Raw genomic sequence first — 23442 nt, 5'->3', positions numbered from 1 at the left:
TTCGGCTGATGTTTAGCGAGCAATTGAATGAAGTTTTACTGTTTGTTTATGGTGTTTATGTCTTGTTTATCTTACATTATTGTGTTTGAGTATTAGTTACAATGATGAGTTGTAAGATATGATTGTAATTATAACGATATGCTATATATATGATACATTTACGAATAAATTTTCTTTAATTCACTTGTTTGATTTGACCGAATGGTGGGTTCGGAGAAGTATTTGAACATTTTTTCCTTTTTCGAATGTATGTTGAAATGTAGGTTCGAAAAAACGAATAATGTATGCAGTTAGAAAAGTGTCACGATGGTTTCGGTTGGCATAGTGAAAATTCATACAATTTTCAAATGTCACACACGACTAATGCATTCCACGATTTGAGAAGTGAATGAAAATATACATCCATCCTGCCATCTTGTGGAATTTCATTTGCATCTAAACCTCTTAACTCAGCGTATTCTACAGGGCAAGGGCCTTCGCACTAAACATTCGCAGCCGCTTGCTACACCGATTGATCGGCTACCAGATGACTTTTATGATGATTTGCAGCTCTGATTCGCAGCTAGCTTGAACAGGGTAGATTTCAATCACTGCTGAATGCCTATCTTTTTAAGAATAGCGCAAAGAAAGAAGAAGCAAAAAGAAAACCAGCTAAGACGAAATATGTATATGCGGCTTTTTGCGCGTCTAGTACGTCAAGGTACTCGCATGACGCGCTGGGTGCGTTACACCGAAAGCCCGTGCAGAACGATCAGCGAGCTTTTGCTGCGATGTGTAACAGAGATAGACAACAATCGATTGTGGTGATGTTTGTGTGCTGGTTTCTGGTGTGTACACTAAGCGTGTGTGCATGTTTTGAAGGTATCGCGGGGGCGAGATCGACTGCACTCGCGAAATCACCTTACCGTTCGACACATATGGCACTGTAGTGGCAAACATACACATACACAGACACTTGCCTTGCGGTGGAACCGGTTTGGTAGCATATTTTTCATATCGAAACTAAAAGCGAATTCATCACAACCAGCCAGCAACACCAAGAGCTGCACGCTACATGCACAGCATACCTAACCACCCTGCACCGATCACCGACCGGTGGCAGACGTTAGAGAGGTTCCTTAATCGGATCCCAACAGTGCACTGAGCGTCATGTATTCTGCCAGCTTTGAATACATGAGCGCATCACGAAAATTCGGCGAACGCATCTTTCTCGGGGGGATGCATCCGCAGTTCAAGCTGCTCGTGTTGCGCGGTACACAGCGGGATTGGTCCGTTGCGCGATGCACCGTACTCGATGCATGGGGAATTTTAATATCGGTGGCTTTGTAGCGTCCCGTCTATTGAGGCGTAAATGAAATATCGTAATAACACATTTTCAGCGTACACGATGTTGATGGAATCACCCCCGGGGATGTGTCTGTCTGTCTGTCTGTCTGTAACTTCTGCATTTGACCCCACGACCCGTAGGATCGTGTAACATGGTAGATTGGTTATGTTTAAAACATTCGTGAGTTAGTTTTTGTTGGTGCGAAAAGCGGTTACATCTGTTGTAACTTAGGCATGGTGTATGCATCGTTGCATGGTGTTTAGGTGTGATTGTGATTAAAATGTGTTTTAATGATTTTTATGATATGATGCTACTTAAAAATGTTACAGCATTCAAAGTATATGAATAAGTAGTAGAGTGTAAGATTAAGTTGAAAATGATTTGGATTAAAATCACTTAGGAAGGCTGTAATTCAAACACCATCCAAATTAAACATTATAGTTTAAGAACTAGTTGAATACAATTTACAATTAATATACAAACCCCAAAATATGGGAGCTTCTGCAATAGGAACATTTACAGCATTCCTTTTGTTACTCTTTTTGTTACTTTTTGTTACTTAAGAGAATGAAATTGACCTTAAAAAAGTAGTTAGTTGAAAATATTAATTTTTGTAAAAAAATAATTAAAATATTAATTATTAACTGCACATTTGCTCCAAAAGAATATGTGGAAAAGTTTAGTATTGGTTTACAGTTGTTCAATCAAATTTAATGCAATTTTATATTCGAGCCTGAGATTGCAAATGATCGATTGATATCTTCTTATAATGAATTACTATATTACTTTAGTGTGGTTATTATTACTTTAAGACTAAACTAAAGTTTACTTTATTATTACTATTAGAAATTGATCAACTCTTTTATACACACTTTTTTCACTAAAGTATTCAAGTATTCATGGTGTGTGAACGCAAAAATATAAGCAAATATTGGTTTGACACTTTTTGTTTCTGTTATACTTTTCTCAGTACTAAGCATTTTTTAAATCAATTTCTGAATAGTTTTCGCAATCTTTAGTGTAAAAGGACAGGGATTATCTATATTTCCACGAAACGATTGTTTGATGGCGAATTCCCCTGCCAACGTAAAAAAATATATTCACAAACCTTTTTTCATTTCCATGACAAGATTATTCTATAGGTTCTATGACATTTTTAGGAACGAATTCAAATTATTTTCTCCGTTTAGAAATCACTAAAAACATTTCAACGAATGCTTTCTAATGCGCAGGAATAAGTTTAATAATCAAAATACACGGTTTTCTTTGCACTTGTCAAAAGGATACAAGCACAGATTCGTGTCATCCAGCCTACAGCGAATGGCAAAAATTTCACGAAAAATATTCGCCAAATTCTCCTCGATGTTCCGCTGCCATGGAAAATGGTGAATTCGACAGTTTTCAAATCGTTCCGTGGAATCAAGGCTATTCACTCTTTAATGTATTAACGTGCAATCAATGTTGATTGCATTTCATTAAACTCGTCAAAACATGCAGATGAATCACATTAATCATGAAAGGAGCTTCCCAAAGACCTCCAACAAGCACGGTAGTATCATTGTCAGTCGATAGCAGCTCCGTTCGCTTCCATTTCCTTCTCCACTTGTTAAACGCTACTCTCCTGCCATTTGATCCTTCAATTAAATCCCATTTACATTCAGCGAAGAAATTACCCACCAATTGATCGATTAAGAAAGCGTAAACGATGCTGATTGTTGAATTGTTTAGCAGAATCGCTCGCCTGCGAAAGGATTCCAGTGCTCTCGCGCACTGCCGCCCTTGCCGATGCCATTCTACGCGGAACGCGGCGCGTAGAAAGCAAGTTACCGAGCAAACAATGCTGCGCTGGGGTGGCTTCAATCAATTCCCGCTTTCGTTAAGCAGCCTCATTCATTGCGGGACCACTTCTTCGAAAGCTCAGCGCCGCAATCGCCCGCCTTTCGCCCCTACGTCACCTGATCTGCCGCACATCTGACGCTGTAAGTTTCGCACAAACACACTTCCTACACGACCCGTGACCGGCAGGGCAGTCTGTTACTTGCCAACCGCTTTACCGCGTGAAGAGAGATCATAGCACATAGGGGGAGGGAAGGTGCTTGAAGGGCATGGTGCCCCGGATGGAGAGTGTGACATGAGTGGTGCAAGGTTGACTGCTGCACCCTGCTGCTGCTGCTGCTGCGGCCGGTGCGAGGTTCGATTGCCGGGAAGGTGCAAGAAAGCTGGTTTTCCTTGGCAGTGCCACCACCGGCTCCGTGACAGCATCGATAGTGAGGGAAAGAGATAAAGCGAGCAAGTGCGAGTGTTGTTAAGTTCACTTCCCGACAAAAGAGACACTTCCTGGCCTCCGCCGGGGTCATACGCTTTGGACTGATACAATTATCTCGACTAGAAGAAGCCGATGAGGGCAGGAACGTTTTCGGCCGTGCTTGCGGCGGTCGGACCAAACCGGAACCAAGCACTTTAAACCGCAACAACTTTGACCCTGGAAGCCATCGGGGAACGAACGTTTCTTCGCAGATTATTATGCCGATCGGGACCGGCGCTGGGAAGGCGATACCGCCGAGGACAGTCTAGCGAAATCGATCCACTGCAGACGCAACGGGATCGGTTTTGCTGTGCACCAGAGCCGTGGCTTTACCACAGTGGCGAAAGCTTCCCCAAATGCGGACCCTGCTACAGCTACTAACTGCTGGAGCCACGTACGCCAAGCACAGCAAATACCTTTCTAATTTGTCCCTAACGGGAGCGCGTTCGATTCTAACCAGCATTCGAGTGACTCACCATTCGCCATTCGCCAAATGACGAAATGTGGCATTGTTGGTATCGGGTTGTCTCGATACCGCCTCATTCTCCCTCCTGTTCCCGCGAATATCACGTTGCTCGGTTCGAGGTTAAACGCCCCGAGTGTTCTCTAGCCGCGCCGGCATGACTCACGAAACGGCATCCCGCCCCGGGTGGGTGACTCTGGCTCGTTCGTTACACGGGGCGTACTACTTGTCCCCCCTTCCTTAACCGCTGCACGCGGTAAGTACTGGGTGGTGAAATTTTGACCATTTGCGACCACAAAGTTTGGGCTTGACCCAACCACCAACAAGGAGGGAAAGGAAAAAGAAAACATCCCAGTTTGCACCGGGCGGTCATGGGGTCGAACTGTTGTTTGAGTTTATGTGTGGGTAAATTATGTGTTTGAGTTACCGAAAGGGAACAAACGTTGCAGGCGTTGGGAAGGAGAGCGAAAAAACAACGGGGCTAAGAATACAGTCAGCGGCGAAGTGCAATCGAGGCAAAAGTTAAAGACCTTGCTTACCGAGTGTGCATCGAGCAACAGGGGGCAAGGAGAATGGAATGGAGCGCCCAAAATTTGCATTGATTCCAGCTTGGTTGTGTGAACAAATGGCATGAACAGACACACAGACACACAAAAACGGACAAACAACAAATAAAAAGGGTTCGGTCTGGGTGAACGAGAGTGTATTGATCTTCGAAGCGGGTGGTAATTTTCACGGTTGTATCGTTGACGTGCAATTGAAGGGTTGAGACATATTTAGATCTGTTCCATTCACGACGAGCTTTGAAACGGGCTGATTTACCTCGACCAAATCTTGCTGGAATAGCAGCTGTGATTTATTTGGAATTTGATGTCAGCATAAGAAAGTGCCAGATTGTATGGTTCGTCAATAGAGCATGCTCATTCGCATTCGCAGCTATTCGCAGCTCAACATGACACTTTCATAGTTTTTATTTTACATTTAACTAACGTTTGCGTTAAAAAAAGGACATTTATTGTCGATTTTTCTTGAATTTATCTTCACCCGCACTAACAAAACGTTAATTGTACTTACAAAAACAGTATCCCATGAATCATCAGACAAAATTTGACACCTCGATCAGTCGAACTCTAACCGTGATTTGCAAAATAATAAAGCTACTTCGTTTAGGAGCGTGCGCGATCAAAGAAAAGCACCCCGCCACGACCAAAATGGACATCGTGCGACAGAGTTTGTGGGCATCGGATGAGTCCGTTCCGACATCTACAACATCTTGGCACTATTTGACAACAACCAGAGCATCGAAAGAAAGCCCAGTTCTTAATGGCCGACGACCCTGAGTGACTTGAGGTTCCAAAGCTCCAAAGCTGAAAATGAAGACCGAGGAATAAGTCGCCACAAAGCTGCGTTCGCTTGGCCGGGAGATCGAAGCAACCGGCCAAACAGGGAAATAGCACCTGCGAAACATGAGCAAACATATCAGGAAGCAAAAACGGCGTCCACTGGCTTCGCAGCTTTAAGCAATAAAGCCAGAACGCAACGCGACCGTTTTAGGTGAATTTTGGAGGATTTTTGATATGACACCCAAGCCCGCGAACTGGTCCAACATCCCCCAACCGTGTCCTATCACATTTTTTGCACAAACATGATGCAAAAGATTTACTCCAACAATTTTATTGCGAAAATTTTGGAGAAATTGATAAAAAAAGAAATGTTTTTATGTGCCATGGTGAAAATTCCGGATAACTGACAACCGGCAGCTTGCAATGTCGTAGATTTATTTTAGCAAATATGCTCAAATAATTACCTTTCAGAGGATTTTAATGGAAATACATTATCTTGCTTAGGTTTTTTTTCAACAGCCAGTTGAAAAACGTCCATTTTTTAGATGCATTAGGTTCGCAGTAGAATGGAGCATCATAGCTGCTAGGGTGTTAAAACCTTACTGCGTAATGTGTCCTAATATCTTGCTAATTAGAGGAGCCATTTGTAAATGTGGACACTTATGCATTAAAACTTCATGGTTTTTCTTCTGGATTGGATTAATTGTATTTTTGTATTTTTTAAGATAGTAGTGTGTTAAAAGGCCGGGATAACGGACTGGCAGACGAGGGCGCGAGACCGTTAGCGGTTTCGGACACTCCTGAGGCAGGCCAAGACCGCAAAGCGGTTGTAGCGCCGAATAAGTAAGTAAGTAAGTGTGTTAAAAAGTTATTCATTAATCATATTTGGAATAAATGCACCTTTTTTGTTAGACTTACTTTATTTTAAATTAGTGGCAGCTAGTTCAAACATCAAACAAATTCGGCAACAAAAGGATGCAACAAGCGCCAGCAAAACTAATGTTTGGCAAACTGACACTAAACGACAAATGTACCGTAATCAACCCCTGCTCGAGCTCAACCATTTCCCTTGCAGCAGAATTCAATTAAAGCCGATTCACGGACGATAAAGTGTGTTGATACAACAGTCGTACCAGTTTTAGGTTTAGTGCCATCAGTTCGCCCCTGCACTTTGCAATCCATTGCAACGCCGATCATGTTGCTGATTACTTTATTGGTGGTCGTGACCACGTGCACACCATTTCGCCGCGATACTGTCCACTTTGCACAAAATCGGACGGGTTACAAGTGGTGGCCGGTAAACGGTTTGCAGAGAGGCGGCTGCTAATGTTCCGCTCTAGTGGCCCGATGCCGGCGAATCATCGAAGCGCGAGCGAAACACGATCAAGGTCGGTCCATCGATAGATCGGCCAAAAGCAGCCCCCCCTAATGCACCCACCGGCCGATGCGTCGATGATTTCGTGCGTCGTAAGGTGTTGCTTTTACTTATTTCGATGCTCAAGCTGTGCGAGACCAGGCCGGGTGTGCTGGCTTGACGATAAGACTCGCACTGCTTCGCTGCTGCTTCCGAGGCACCACGAATCATGAATGTGTTCCGGTAAGTTCGGCTGGAAGGAAGTAGCCGCTCAAAGTAAGTCGCCATCGATCGGCCTTATCGGTGCCTCTCTTATTTCTGTGCTTCATTAGTACCGCATGCGTCGTGTGCTAAGTGCCAGGTCACACTTAAGCGCTGGCGGCGGGAAGCAAGTTTGAAGGTCAACGGTGGAGAGCGATTTTGGTTGATTTGGAAGCTTAGTTCATGCGTGTCATGTTTATCGTGGATTAACTAGCTACCGGTCGCACCACTTTAGTGGGTCCAGCATCTTGCCCACGGGTTGGTCACGGGTAGTAGGAAGCTTTGCAAGTTTTGTTGATGTTTACTTCAGTGTTGTTTATGATGTTGGCATTTGTCTGAAAATGGTAAGCTTCGATTAATCGAGACTCTGAGGCCAAAGTGTGAAAGATGTGTTGATGTCAAACTAAGCACGTTCTTGTTGCGTTTTGGTCGTTCTAAACAAAAAATCAAACTAGAAAATAAGAAAGCGATTGAAAACAGATATGAATAAATCAAAATTAATCCTCCTAAATTTAAATTTATCAAAAGTTCAATTTATTCAAATTTTGATCAAAGTACTTCATACCTAATTCTTAAGTCTTCTCTATTTATCATTAATTTCTTCGTGACTAGAAGAATTGCTGTAAGGAAATACATTTACTACTTTAAAAATCAAGAAAAACGATCCTTGTATTTGTGAGAAAACTGCCAATGAAACTAATAGTTTATTGAATATTTAAGTATAGCAATTAGTTATATTTAAGACTAGTACCAGTCAGTCAGTAGTTAGTTTTACTATAAAAAATGCAAACATTGTTTTTAAATTATATTTTATTTACAGTGAAACCCTTCATAACGGGTTTAATCCATTCCAGTGACATACTCGTTGTACAAAAAAAATCGTTTTTCAGGAGACTTTTTTCCAATTCCAATTTGTATGAAAAGTAAAATAATTGGTTCGAGTTCAAGAAAAGCGCAGGTATATTGGGATTATATGCATCACAACCATACGGAACACCTCCAGCTAGATACAGTAATGCATTGGTCAATTTTTAGTATCGAAATTCTCGCATTCACGAGCAAGAAGATCAAGAATGCATGCAAGTCTCCAATATTGTCAAGAGCCGAAGAGAGCCTCCAATATTGTCAAATTAATTAAAATTAATCAAAATTAATTAATCAATCTGAAGACATTACCTAACTAACTGTCCCTAAGCACAGCAAAACTCTTAGCTCCGCTATCTGATCTGAAAAGAGTTATCTGGACGTGGAGTTTTCGATTTTTGTATGACTTTGTGAGTTTTGGACTAGTAGTGGGCGTTAATGTGTCATCTCCTTTACGCTTTTCCTCCACACTTATACACTGTCCACTTTTGGAAATAGCTTGATATTGTGCTCGTTATAAGGGGTACCCGTTATGAGGGGTTCCAATGGCCAAATAGATGGTCGGAGCCGATGACGACTGTAGAATAAAAAGACGTTCATGGCCAAGGTGTATAATTTTGTGTGTGTGACATACGCTATATGCGTTTATTCCACGCGTTTCGATGTATATCACATCTCTGGCTCATAATACTCACCCAAAAAAAACTGGACGAAATCTACCAAACTAAACCGTTATCGACCCGAAAATGGTAACCATCCATTCGCTTCCCCCCGACGGTTTGGTCAATGTCATTTTCGGCATTTTAGTTTAATGCTAGCGCGCGTGGGTCAGTGGCAATCAGAAAGCCCGAAAGCTGGACACGTTGACATTGAATATTACTGTTATCGCAACACGGCTGGTTTTATTGCAACAAGCTTCGGTTCAGTTTTGTTGGAGATGCGTTTACCTTCTGGTGAGCCATTCGAGCGAATGGTGAATATTTATAGAAACTACAAACTGTACCGTTACCAGTGCGGCGCTGCCACGATGCCGCTGTCGGCTGAGGACACACGTTCACGGACTAATGGGCAACTCATGCAAATTTTTAACAAGCTTCTTTTGATGGCTAGCTGCTTTTTTTTAATATTGTTTGTTGCTCTTGACAGATTTACGCACAAACAGCAAAGATCAGCTCCTTTATTATGTGGCATTTCCCTTTTTTTTGGATGCACCCAGCGCGAGGAGCGTAAAAGTGTGTGCGAATCCCACACTCACCATCCCAAAGTGTTGATCTTGTTTGCCAAGTGTTGCAAGAATCTGTTTTTTTTTTCTTTTTGGTTGGTGCGTGAATATCATGCCCCGCAAAAACCGATGATTTGTTTTGCGTAATCTCATACGCTTGTTTGTGTGCTGATGGTATTCACACAGTGCCAAGAAGAGAGTCGCTGGAGGGACGTCGGGAATGACGTTCCATTCCGGGGAGTCGACTTCATCTTTCCTTTCTTGGCGACGCGTTTTCGTGAATGCTTTGTGCAATTTCTTTGACATCGTTCAAATATTGGAATTTGATCAGTTACGCACGGTCGGAGCGGACGCACACAGCGGCCGTGGGGTGTGCGCGGCCTACCTCAGGGCAGAACATAATCAAAGCGATTTTGATTCCTGATTTCGGCAACATTCCACGCCGACACAAGGTGTGCTACTACTTATTGTTTGCTGTTGGTGTCGCTGCCACTGCCGAGCTAGTCAGCGGGTAGTGGCTTTCGACACGGGGGCTCAAAATGGTTTCGGGATGGGAAGAGAAAATATGGATGTCGTTACGGTGCGCTCATCACCCCACATACGCCCACCGTTGTCGGCGACAGGCCAAACAACGGCTTGCAAAAGCGAACTTCACTCGCACAAAACACAGCACGCGAAAGTACAATGGCTTTTTGGCGCTCGCACTTACACAAACATACACACACACACACACACACACACACACACACACACACACACACACACACACACACACACACACACACACGGTACATACGTCCATGTTACACCGAGGGCTGACTTTGATCTTAACTCGTTCCATATCGTCCGCACCCACCCCGACGATTCCAAGTAGGTGAGTACGTGAGTGTTAGTGTGATGGGTGTAATGCTGATGTTTTTGTTGTTGCAGCAAAGCATAAAACTTATAAACACTGACATCAAAAGGATTTTTCAAAAGGATTACACCATCGCCTCCCCCGAACCGTGCTACACACTGAGCACACACACGCACACACCACACCGTTTGGAATACTAGCAAAACACTGGGCCCGAGCCGTACGGCAGCTTTTGTCTGGCAGTATGCCACTGTGTAGCTTATCAAGATTCTCTTTAACGCTATCGAAGCGCTTCTCCGCCTGGGCAAGGGCTGCTTCAAGATAGTGCAAATATCTCGATCGCTTTTCCGCAGACAAACACTCCACAAGCACGGTAAAGGCGCCTCCATCCAATGAATTCCGGACGCGCGAGCGAGCGAGTGGACGGGCGGGCGGTGTTGTTGCCGATATGGGTGGATTGTGTAGTGCCACCTGCGCCTTTTGATATGTGTAGTGCCCCGCAAGCCCCTATTATCCGTCCGTTTCTAATCACCAGCACAGTCCCACACTTTCGCACTGGCGCCCGGGCGCCGCTCGTCCTTTTGATTGATAGTAAAATGAAGAAATCTAATTTTCCCAGCAAATATCGCATTTTGTGATTTGCAATACAACTAAGCCACTGGTGGTGGTGCTGCTGCTGCTGCTGTTGCTTACCGCCCTACCTGGTTCTGGGCCCGTTTGCAGGAAATTGACGTTTGATTGAGGTTATGTAATGAAATTGAATCCTGCTCTAGCTCCGAGCGCTCGTATCCCGTCGTAGTAGTAGCCAGTGCATAAACCTCGAACCGATACGGCTACCGGACAGACGCACGCCAACATCCGTGTGAATGGTGTCGGAGAAGGTTGGTACGTCTGGACTGAGAAACTCGAGCTCGCACGAAGACAGCACCAGGTGTGGTATACTGGCACTGGCAGCTAGAGACTTGCCGCTTCCTGGGAGCATCATCAACGGAGCTGTGATCGAATTATGGATGCTCAAAATCATAGCTATTTGATATTTATATCAAAGAGCGTGAGCAAAACAATAAAGCAGTCCCAGCCAAAGGTGTCTGGTAAGAGAAACATCTCTTTGGGTTTTGAAAGTTTCTACTGCACCAGCAGCAGTAGCAGGTTTCTAGTGAAAATGCAACGTAAAATAAAGTTAAATTCCTGCCCACACGCTGAGAAGACGTTTCGAACACCCGTATCGATCGGTGTGCAGCGTGGTGCCTACCTTCAGGCGGTTTTTCCCTATTAGAGTTCGCTTGCACAGGGTGGCTCTGAAACGCTCCTTCCCTTCTCCGCAGTATAAGAGGGAATTAATTGTATTTCGTAAAGCAATGAAACCTTTTCAATTGAATTTGTTTGCCCAAACATACACACACACACACACGCGCGCACACAGCGACTGTCGCCTGACGATGTTTTATGGAATGTGTAAGCATTCCATGTGCAGCACTTGTTTGCTTTCAGTTCGGTGAAAAAGGTGTCATGCAAACATGCAACCACCGAAAATGTAAAATTCGTTCGTGCTCTTCCGCTCGCGCTCACATCCGTCTTCCTAATTTAAGCCTATGTACCGTGCATTAAACAGGGTGTATGTGTGCGTGGGAGCCCGAGCCCCACGATTGCGCTATCGATTAATGCGCCTCGCTGCCACGGAGAATCAATTTGTGTCAATCAATTTAACCTTTCACATTCAGTCGCTCGAACTTTGCGGATCGCGGTGGGTTGTTTCGTTTACACAAATCCGGGCAAGCGTGCCTAATCAAATTCCGGCTTCACGTCAGCCAAGCTTCTCCCGCCCTCTCCAGCTTCTACAGTGCTTGCCAATTATGTTTCAAGTGCCGAGCACCGAGCAGCATCCATGCGACCTCCATCGATCGGGAATGCAGGTGCGCGCGGTTTGCGTCATCTCTTTTGGTGCATTAGCTCAGCATACAAATGAAAAAAAAAAAACAAAAAAAAACAACACTTTATTCCAAAATATGTACTACGTTTAACTGGAACAAGAACAGCTGTTGTACCTGTGCACAGTGGATGAGTTTTGCCTTGGAGCAGGGGTTTAAACTAATAAATAAAGCTTGCTCATATTGTTGTGAACATTTCAAGTCATAATTAATCGCTAAAGCTTTTCCCGAGGTGACTTTCAATGATTTTGATTTAAGAAAGTATTTAGAGGAATGGAAATAATGAGAAATAGTTTATTTAGCATGGTTATTGTATGACAATTATCAGTTCGTAAATTAATATATTCTGTAGAATCATTTTTACAGCCTCTTCAATAATAACTTCTGCTATTAAGTAAAGGAATAGTAAAGTACCACTAGTGCTGATGGTAGGATTAGGATGAGATAGGTTAGAGTAAGAATAATTGGAAAATAAAGTTTAGTCTAAGCCCACAAGCCGTCTCTGCAACATCAAATTTCCTTTCAGCTATCAAACAACATACAATTATTCGCGGCAATCCAGAGCCGAGATAAGGTGCCGTCTCGCATGCTCCGATAAATTGCACTGTGTTAATATCACTTATTTTGCCGTTGCGGTATTGATTTAGAGTTGATTCAAGGATTACCAAGCAAACGCTTACTCATCATAAATACAATCTGATGTGAACGCCTCATTACTTCGCTTTAACATAATGTGTTTGCGCTTAGTAAAATAAATTGGAAAGTAAATGCTTATTCAACGAAAAAATGACAAGTTCCATAAAAGTTATAAAACGATTCATGACAAGTTCCATAAAAGAATAACATATTTTTCAACAAACGCACTTCTCTGCTAACCTTGTGCCTAGTCATCAATCCATAGTTTGGCCAAACGTTGTAACACATTTTGCCTCCCGTGGCTGACACATTCACGCAAAGCACTGCCAGAGTTTCAAACAGGGAGGTAAATAGGTGACCATACATCATACCCTGTACCGCAAAAACCACGCGACAGCCACTGCCACAGCGAGAAAGCTGTCACGCTTGCCAAATAAAATCCAACGCCTCGTCCTGTTGCCTTACCATGGCCCACTGGCACGGAGTAGCACCATCGTTTCAATGCGACTTCTGCTTGTGGTTCCTTCCTTTACACACTCACACACGTGGAATTACGCCTAGGGAACCCGCGAGCGTTCTCAAAGGCACACACACACACACATTTTGGCGCCCTGGTAAGTCTCGCGAGAAAACGAAGGTAAATTTACTTTTGATCGAAATTACTGGCAAATATTTGCACACGTTTTCTCAATTTTGTCGATTTTTCACGAGCGACTGGAACCCGGTTCAGCGAAAGCAACGGTAATGGAAGGCCGTCTTCTTTTTTCGTCTTGTTCAGTGTTGCTAGCATAGCGCACTTTTGCACTGCACCAACGAGTGCCGGGTGCAGCAAGCTGATCACCACGAGGCCACGGTAGCCGCTGATAATTGTGTTTGTCGAGCAGCTAGACAACCTGCCAAACTGACAGGGTCCCGCAACGTCACACGATTTTGTGTCCCGTTTGTCGAGCAACATCCTAATAATCCTGCCCTCCCTCCAGCATGGTGCTTTCTCTCCTGCTCTTGCTCTTGGATCGCTCTGCTTGCCAGTCCATGGCCAGCGATTCCTATTTCACTATTTACCTTTTTCTCGCGCCAACGCTGCACTGGTTGGTTGTTTTATTAATTTTTCCTGTATAGAACATTCTCCACCCATTCGTCCCTCCTCTTCTCTACCTGGAGGCTGATAATGACCTTGTGCAGTATTGGAAAATCGGATACCATTTCTCTCTCTCTTTCTCTCTCTCTCTCTCTCTCTCTCTCTTTCTCTCTCTCTCTCTCTCTCTCTCTCTCTCTTTCTCTCTCTGCACTGGCCTGCTCGAACGATCGTGAGGTTGAAAGCACAGATGAGCAAATTCACACCAGTCATCTCGAGTTTGCCGCGTTGCCGGCACGACAAGCACCACCGCCACACGGTCAAGCGTCCATTTGCCGTTCTGCTGACTTCATCGCGCCGACATGATCCTTTGTGTCCGTGGGGCATCCCCTCCAGCATCGCAGCACCGGCTATGCTACCAGGATGGTGATGGAAAATATGAAAAACCCTGCCGACGGCAAACTGGTACACTGCCCGCCGTGTACAGCGCCACGAAGAAGCGGGAAACCAACACGGCCAAAGAAAGAAAGTAAATTAGTTGCTGTTAATTACATTTTTTATCACTTTAGATGATTATTTATTGATGCTTGTGTTTTCGTTTCACAACGGAAGGTATTTTCCGTCCACCGCTTTTTGTTTCGCTCTGCACGTTCTTCACTTCACTCGTCCGCTTGCCTTGCCCGTGCCGCGTGATTGTTTTCCACGTGTCGGGTTTGGGGAACATTCCAGTTGGTGTGTTCTTTTTTTGCTGCTGCACCTTTTGGCCCTTTGGTCTCAAATCTCTTGCCCTCTTCTCCGGCCATCCCAAATGGAACGGGCGAAAATCCGGGAGGAAATGTACGAAAGTAATTAAGAGCGAGTGTCGATTGAGTTTGAGTGCAACTTTCTCCTGCTTCAGTTTTTTTTTCGGGCCCAGTTCCCAGTTTGGAGGGAAATGGAGTGAGAGAAGGGGAAAGGTTAACAGGCAGGTAGGCGAAAAAATGATTATTCGCAAAGTTTGGCCAGCTTGGGATTTCTTGCTGCGATGAAAGAATGTTCGCTCGCGCCTTCCGTTTGCGCTTGCACCCACCGCGGATGGGTAAAAAGAGACAGTCGTCGCTGTGGCCGGCAGGCAAGGTGCAAAGTTCCGCCCGCCCACGGCATAATGATTGATGGAGACGTACACTGTTTTCCCGTGGCTCGTATGCTTCTGTTTGTCAAATGGGAAAATGGAAGAACGTAACAGTAGCAACAAAAACCTTAGGGGAAAAACGACTGGCAAACGGATTGTTGATGGCTTCGTTCTGGATCGGGGAATGGGAAGGACTTGTTGATTGTTTTTGTAAAGATTACTTCATTAAATTCACACCGAGGGGAAATGAATGGCTTTGCCTGTAGCGTGGCTTCATTAAGCGGTAATTTTGTTTCGTTTGTAAAAGCGAGGGTTGTGGGGTGCCACTTTAAACTGCGCCAGGCAATCATTTGTTGGGAGTGAAAACTGCTTGATGTCTTGTTTCATTGCATTTTAATTTTTAAAGGTGTCATATTTTAATAAAGAGCTGGTGATGATTAAGAACCTCGTCACTGATGGCGAACTGTATACAAATTTGATAATAGGATCACAAGTGTCAAGCAAGAGTATTACTTTCTCACTTCAGTGAGAAAATGGTTTTTTCATTCATGTACATTGCCCAGATGAACAGTTTTTTAACCACGTAGGGGCTGGTAAAACACATTGCAAAATTTGTTTTCTAGAACGAAAGTCGATTTATCTCGCACAATGAGCTATTAAGAGTCTGTTAGATAGACAATGGCCTTTGCTTCTTCTTCTTCTTCTTTGGCTCAACAACCGATGTCGGTCAAGGCCTGCCTGTACCCACTTGTGGGTTTAGCTTTCAGTGACTAATTGATTCCCCCCCATAGCAGGATAGTCAGTCCTACGTATGGCGGCGCGGTCTATTTGGGGATTGAACCCATGACGGGCATGTTGTTAAATCGTACGAGTTGACGACTGTACTACGAGACCGGCCTTTGCTATCCTTTGTAAAATCACTGCTGACTAATTACGCTCTACTGAAATTAAGTGTGCTCTATTGGCTCGAATATGCAAGTGTGGTTTGGCATCCCACTAGTAATATTGTGATGGATATAATTGAAAACGTTAGCAGATTGTTTTTAGATATACATTTAAATGTTTTCTTGGTTAATCTACTACTTTAGTTCCATCATTTAATGTACGATATCAATTACTGGATTATATTGCCGACGAAATAAAACCCAAGCTATTTTCATTGCTGGTCTGTTTTTCTTTGTGAAATTGCCTGTCTCAACCTATTAGCCAAGATACATCTCTATGCTCCTTCGCGATCACTTCGTCCCAGAGATCCCCTTATTGATTCCCACTCGATGCACTCGCTATGGCCAAAAAAATAATTTACTACTTGTAAGTTTAATTAGTTTGTTTTTAAGCATAAATGAACAATTATCATTAACTACATGGCATTGCATGGGTTTTGCATTGTGTTAAGCAACAAAAGCAGACACTTGCACTAAAATGAAGAAATAAATAAAGCAAGAAAGAAATTAAAAAGGTGACATCTTTCAATGATGCCAGTAGAATGGCGTTAGTACATGGCTAAATTGTGTATTGAAGATGAGGTTACACATACAATAGCTCAATAAATGATTTGTTCCGAAAGCATCCCTTACATCACGCGAATAAATGAATACATCAGAAATAAATGAAAACGTCTGTAATCCTCCTTCTGAGAAGCGTTAATAATGTATGCTTATCTTAAACGCAAAAAGATTTTCCTTTTAATGCAAGACTCATTACGAGGAATGGGGTATACTGAGCACAGTAGAATAGTTTTGTTCTTTAGAACAAGACAAAAACTTCAGAACGTTCTGTTTGCCCATCCAAAGATATCACTACAGGGTGGCATCGTAGAAGTGATACAATTTGTTTTTGTAATAAAATTGACACCAGGATTGATTTCTCTTAGGAATCGATTGAAATAGCTTCTATTGGTACTAAACCTGCATTTCATTTAATTTATTTCAAACCTTTCACCTTTACACTTGATAACCGCCCGTAGGCGCTTTTGGAAATCGTTGCAGGCCGCACGCACAACTTCATCCAGCATTTCGTCCCATATCTTTAACAACCGTTTCTTGAATCCGTCCAAATGCAAATGTTTGAGGTCGCCCAACTTTTAAAGCATGTATCCCCATATGCAGAAGTCCAACGGGTTCAAATATGGAGACGACGCAGGCCATTCCGATGCACTGATAAAAAATAGCAAAAGCACATTGCACCACTTCTGAAAGATCGAAGCCTTATGGGCTGGAGGTGAATCCTGTTGGAAGCAAAAGCTGTCGTTGCCAAAAAGCTTCTTAGCGTATGGCTTCAAGTGGCCTTGAAAAACGTGTTCTAAATAGTTCTCCTTGTTGATCTTCACGCCTTTGTCGAGAAAAAATAATGAAATCTTCTCTTTGACCGAGATAGCTCTCCAAACCATCACAGCTGACGCATTTTGATGCCGTTCGACTGTTCTTTTGACGGCTGTTATATCCCGAATACATGCTCCATAAATACGATCATTCTGCTTATTCAAAGTTTCCTCCAGAGTGAACAGTTTTTCGTCCGAAAAGATGATGTTGTGGCCTGCGTGCGTCTTCAGCAACAAGCGAGATCTGATCACCCTTTCGGTAATAGTTTTGCTGGTTAAGCCGTGATTTTTTTTGCTTTTTAAACGCTCTGTAACCAAGGTCCTTTTTCAGAATGCTTTGCATGGAAAAGTGACTCACGTTCATTTAACGCGCCATTTTTCTTCCCGCGCGAGCTGGATTTTGCCCCACACGTTCCTTTACCGCTTTGATCACCGCTGGAGTCCGGACACTCAGTTTTTTGTCCAGTTTCTTATTTGGAACAACCGTGCCTGTCTCCTTGTATCGCTTGATGGTCCGGTAGACGAATAGTTGACTTAAATTGAGATGAGACAGTTTCTGCTTACTCTGTATGTTTGTCAATCCATGCAAATGCAGGATTTTTATTTGTTTGCGACTTGAATTCATTATAATATATGAGAACACTGAAGTGAACACTAAGTTTACGTTTTTCACGATAAATAGTAAACAAATTAAGCAGTCAAAATATGCAAATGAGTTTGACACACAGTGATAAAAAACACAATACAGGAGCACTCGAATAGGTGTATCACTTCTACGATGCCATCCTGTAATTATAACCAGCACTATAAGATCTTATTAATTGTAAATAAATTTTCCGATTTAAATACCCATTGGATAATGTTATTCTAAAAGGACAGTAGAAAAAGTTTATTAATTTTCTTAATATTACTATGCTACTGCACTTTTCAATATGTAAAATAAGAAATTTAAAATAAAATTAGGAGAATTTATGTTAGCTTATTAGCTCCATACCCAAAAATTAAATAACCTAGTATGCCTTGCCAAATTCCAACCAGGGTAAAATATTATCCTTCTTGTTGGATTATTTTCGCACCAACTACTTCGCACAGGAAAGGGTTTTTCCTTCTCCATCAACACGTCCACCGCGATCGTAGTAATTCTTCAACCGAGAAAGCGCGCGCGCGCGCGAAAAACCGATCAGCAGCACAATGCAAAACGAAAAGCGCGGTCGGGTGATAAACTATTGACCATGGCATGTCCTTCCACCAACGAAGAGGAACGGTTTGGGGCGACCGGCTAGTACATAAAAGAAAAAAAAGTACGCCCCCCCAAACGAGTAACGAGAAATAAATTCTTTGCTTTAAATTTAAAACGTGATTCCATTACGCTATCTGGGCCTCTGTGTGTGTTTGGGTCCATGATGTGAGAAATTTCTAGTCGTGGTTTGCTGTCCGTAACATAAAACCAGGACCCCGATCTGTGACCAGGGTGTTCGACACCCCGAACCCACCCACCCGGGCAGTGCGGAACAAAACAAAAAATCAACCACAGTTTCGGCGGTAACCACGCTCGAATACTTCCGCCGCATGGGTCAAAAAGGAAGCGACGCAGCAGTGTTGGTGACTCTTCGTCTTACTGTACCGACCTTCTTCACGTTGCTCATCCGCTTAAAACTACAAAACCCCACAGCTCCCCAGTACTTCCCTCCCCTTAGAATGTGCTTCTTTTTTTTTGTTCAAACATCCCCCTCCAATCCCCCTCAGTTCCGGTCCAGCGGCTCGGCCTGTTCCTGTTTTTGGTGTTATTTTTCGGCATGCTCTTCGGGAACGTGAAGTCCGTTTTGCGAACCAACTGCTCCAGAAATATAATTCTTTCCGACGGGTTTTTACGTTTATTCCGTTCCTCTCTTTCTCTTGCTGCCCCTCCCTCTGCAAACACCGTGCGATACGCTCGATCCCTTATACCCGTTTTATAACCATAGTTTTGGTGTGTTCTTTTTTTCTCTGTCCGTCTATTGCCTACTTTCCGGCGCATTTCTCCGGTGCAAACTAGCTACCAGCGTCACTAAGGTATTTGTTTAGTAGTTTCCGTTAGCTTTTACTCGTTCGCGAGGCGAGCCGGGTCGAAGAGTCGAGTGCTTGCGGCACACCGGAAGAGGGACCTTTTGCAAGACGAAATACACACATACACACCGTAGTCCCTGAACCTCGAACCATCCACTTACACACTCTTAGGCACAGAGCATGGTTTGGGTTCTTTTGGCCTCTTTAGTGAAAGCTGGCCGAAGCGAGCAAAGTAAAAAAAAAAAAACTTAAACTGCCACGCCACGCAAAACTCTTTGGTAGCAAACTTTTCGATAGCATTGCGAACTAAACGGACACCGGGAGATGAATTTTGAAGGAGCAAAACTCCTACCTAGTTTGCCTCCCACCTCCTCTAAAGCATCCCTTTCGCAGTATAACTGTTGTGTTTCTTCAAGCTTGTTATTTAGTTTCGCTCATTCTCCTTTTTTTATATACTAAATGTTCTTCAACTTTGCTTGCACAAATAAAAAAAGGCTTTCCCCGCGCAAACTGAGTGGAAGCGTTTTCTGATCTTGAGCCACTTACCCACACACACACACACACACACACACACACACTTTCGAGAGACTAGGGAATATTTTGCTCAACTGTTGTGTGTTCGTTGCTCCTTTGCTACCCAATCCACAGTGACATCCTGACTCATGGCTGGGGGCTCGGGTGCACCAAGTTTTATTTCTTAACAAACTTCCGTCTTTCCTGTCCGGTTTAAGGTTTTCCCGGCGGGCGCTTTGGAGTTGAGACACCGGATTCCGGATACTCTATCGGGTACCATGTAGGATACTGGACCGTATCCTCACCAATAACGCTCCCCGGTAACTGTGGAGTTGGTTTTTTTTTTTTTAAAAGTGTATCTCAAATGGCAAAAGGGTTTACCTGCACTGTTCTCTATAAAACCCGGACACAATTGTCCATTCGCCAGCGCAACTGTAGCGGGTACAGGTACCGGAAAGCACCAACGCGAACAAATAAAGCACGAGCGACGATTGTTTTCGCTTTTTGTTTAAACGCTTCGCTCCTTCCGACCGGCAAATGATCATCGTTGAGGGCGGGAAAAGCCACCCCAAAGAGGAACCATTTCCGGTCACAACGAAGAGGAACCTCCGTAACTGGGCTGTCTGTGTATGTGTGTGCGTGCTCTGTTTGAGTGTGCATTTTGTTTAAGCCCACGAACACAGCAATTGTCTTTGGGGTGGGGCGCACGTAAAAATAAAATCATTCTCCTCTACCGACAAAAGCACACACACACGCGAAGCGCGAAATTTTACCAACACTTCCTACTCTTAGCCGGTACTGGTCTCATTATGAAAACATAAATTCCCAAACACAAAAGCGCAGCGCGGCAGGCGGAGTGATTTTGGCCAAAAAAAAAAGCAGCGCCGCAGTTTTTCGCGCGCTCTTTTCGGTGAAAAGCTACTGGCACGCTTAAACCGGCCATACCATACAATTGGCAAAGGAGAGAACAATTGGTGCCGCTGGCGAATTTTCTGCGGTACAGCTGTACTGTGCATTGAGTGTGTAAGTCGCGGCGCGCATTAGCTTATTGTGCCATCACGTGTGCGGCGATGTATAATCATGAATTGTTTATTAACAGAGTAAAAAGAGGGAAATGAGGTATTTCTATTCTGTTTCAGCTGGCCATGTAGTGACGTGCATGTGTAACGTGACTAGTGTATTCACGCAAATTAAACACATTCCATACATTTCTTTACGAACTGTTTACTTTGTATCGCGGCGAGCTCGTACAGTTTGAATTGAACGGCAAATAGAGCAGCTAACGAATTTCTTTTTTCTTTAGACTTTTTCTTATTTGCATTTGTTTGCATAAATAAAGCTGCTCCTAATGAGAAAAAGCTTTTATTTTCGATACTGCTACAACCGTTCTTTCACACGAATTCCTCGTTCATCATCATATTTAGAATCGTAATAATTAGTTAACTTGGCGCTAGACAGGACCATCCGGGACGCGAGGATGGAGACTAGAAGAACTATCTTCTATAATGTAATCCAGATCCTGGCTTACGCGGCTCTCCAATGTAGCTGAAGCATACCAAGAGATCGAGCAGGCGGCAGAGAACCTCAGATTGCAGATAAACGAGGCAAAGACCAAACCGATGATGGCAACATCAGCGACCCTATTAAATAATCAGAACCTACGTAGGCGTGACGTACAGATAGGTGAACGCACTTTTGAAGTTGTCCCACAATTCAGTTATCTTAGGTTAAAGGTCAGCAACGACAACAGCATGGAAGCTGAGTTGCGCGAAAGGATGCTGGCTGCCAACCAGTCATTCTACAGCCTGAACAATCAGTTCACCTCAAAGAACCTGTGAGGGCGGACGAATCTGGGACTATATAGCGCCTATACAGTACCGGTACTCACATACGCCTCTGAGACATGGTCACTGTCCAAATTTGACGAAACCCTCTTAGCCGCGTTCGAGAGGAAGATGCTCTGAAGGATTCTTGGTCTGTGGAAGAAGAATAGAGGTGCCAATATAACGACGAGCTATATTAGATGTACGGCGACCTCATTGTCGTGCAGAGTATCAAGCTCATCAGGTTTCGGTGGGCTGGCCATGTTGTACAGATGGAAACGGACGACACAGCCCGTAAAGTATTTATAAGCCATCCACAAGGACAGTGAAGACAGTGGTAAGCCAACATTCAGGTGGCAAGATGGCGTGGAGGCGTCCGCCATTAAGACCGAAATAATGGATTGGCAGACGAAGGCGCGAGACCGTGAGCGGTATCGGACACTCCTGAGGCAGGTCAAGACCGCAAAGCGGAGGTATCGCCGGATGAGTAAGTAAGTAATAATTGAAATAGCAGCGACAATTGAACTACGGTTGGTGTTATGTTTCGGCCACGAAAATTTTATATTTCCTTCAATGATAAGGTTTTCATTAATAGACATCAATTTGTTTGTTCTCGTACCGTTTGTAATATGTTTTCCAAAGACACAACGAAGCCCGAGGAAGATGATCGATGAAACCTTTCAATTTTATTCAACGGTCATTGTGTGGAATATGCTTGTGGTAGTCTTTATTAAGATCAAACTTTTAAAACAGGAAGCAAAAATGTATATACTCTACATTAACTGCTTACACTATTATAAAATAGTACATGTTATGTTGATATAAAACAGAGTACAAGGCGCCTCCATTGCAAATCTACTTTGAATTTATCTTTTTTCGTCTAGCAAACATTCATTTATATTGTAACATGTGGTAGGGGAAAGCGGGGCAAAATGGGCATGTTAAGCAGTTTACTGAATATTCCATTGAATATGCCACAAAACACAATTATTCATGCATTATTGTATGCCTCCACTATTTATCTATGGATTAAAATTGCCACATAGAATGAAAACAACTTAAAATCATGAAAACAGTGTAAAATAAAAGTTGATGTTTTACGAGAAGCTATTTTGACACGCGGGGTAAAATGGGCATAGCCCTGGGGCAAAATGGGCATATGTAAATAAACAGTGAAACGTCAAAACACTGGGGTAAAATGGGCCACAACAACTGCGCTTAGGTAATGGTCTATGCTTTTGCGCACCGTTTCGTGAATTGTATTTTCGTTCTATCTTTTGTTTTGCTGGTCAGGAAAGCCCTTAAAATTCTTCCAAAAATATGTTATCAAAATTAAAACAGTTTTTACACGTTTAAATCTACAAAATCGATTCTTTTGAAGCTGTGTCTGTTATCATTATTGAGGCGACAAATACAACACCATAGCCTTACCAAACGCCATTTGTCAAAAGTATCTGCCCATTTTGCCCCAAGCGTAACTGCCCATTTTGCCCCACGTGAAGCATTTTTGTATTTTATGTTATATTAGTAAAAATACGCATTCGATCGCCTTGCTTTCTTCAGACAAATTGTATAGAAATATCATATCTTTAATAATATATAATGTAAAACTTCAACGCATCCCTGTGACACTGGGTTAAGCTTATTTTCGAAGTGACAAAAATTACATCAATATGCTACTAAACCTTATTTTGCACTTTTCTTGGTTATTTTTTGTGTTAGGGTTATGAAACTTACATGGTGTTCATAAAACACTCTAATGAATACATTTTGAGCATTGGAAAGTAGCTTTGTAGTCAAATAATGCTTAAATAGAGGGTGCCCATTTTGCCCCACATGCCCATTTTGCCCCGCTTTCCCCTATAGTAACACACTATCAACAAGCAATGCATATTTTCTTTTGCGCAATAATTTAAGCTGCACGTTACAAATGTACAGCTACAAGCTAAGTTTTTTCCATTCGTTTCCTCGCTTGGTAGCTAACATCAAAGCAAC

At 43.2% G+C, this 23442-nt stretch overlaps 1 protein-coding gene across 3 annotated transcripts in view; it reads right to left on the bottom strand.

Moving 5' to 3' along the window:
- The window catches only part of LOC120950635 (protein obstructor-E), a 113713-nt gene that overhangs the window by 52389 nt on the left and 37882 nt on the right, over positions 1-23442 (bottom strand). Inside the window, exon 1 of one of the 3 annotated variants that reach the window (XM_049605059.1) lies at positions 12744-12749. The exons of 1 other annotated variant lie outside the window; for it this stretch is intronic. The gene's annotated coding sequence lies outside the window, so the exon portion shown is untranslated. Of the gene's footprint in view, positions 1-12710; positions 12717-12743; positions 12750-23442 lie in introns of those variants that run through there. One more of the 3 variants, XM_049605060.1, reaches the window with a different exon arrangement.

This window comes from Anopheles coluzzii, chromosome 2 (genome assembly GCF_943734685.1).
Source record: "Anopheles coluzzii chromosome 2, AcolN3, whole genome shotgun sequence".
NCBI classification, from domain to species: domain Eukaryota; kingdom Metazoa; phylum Arthropoda; class Insecta; order Diptera; family Culicidae; genus Anopheles; species Anopheles coluzzii.
The sequence above is the reverse complement of the archived record's forward strand: the minus strand, read 5'-3'. Positions and strand labels throughout refer to the sequence as shown.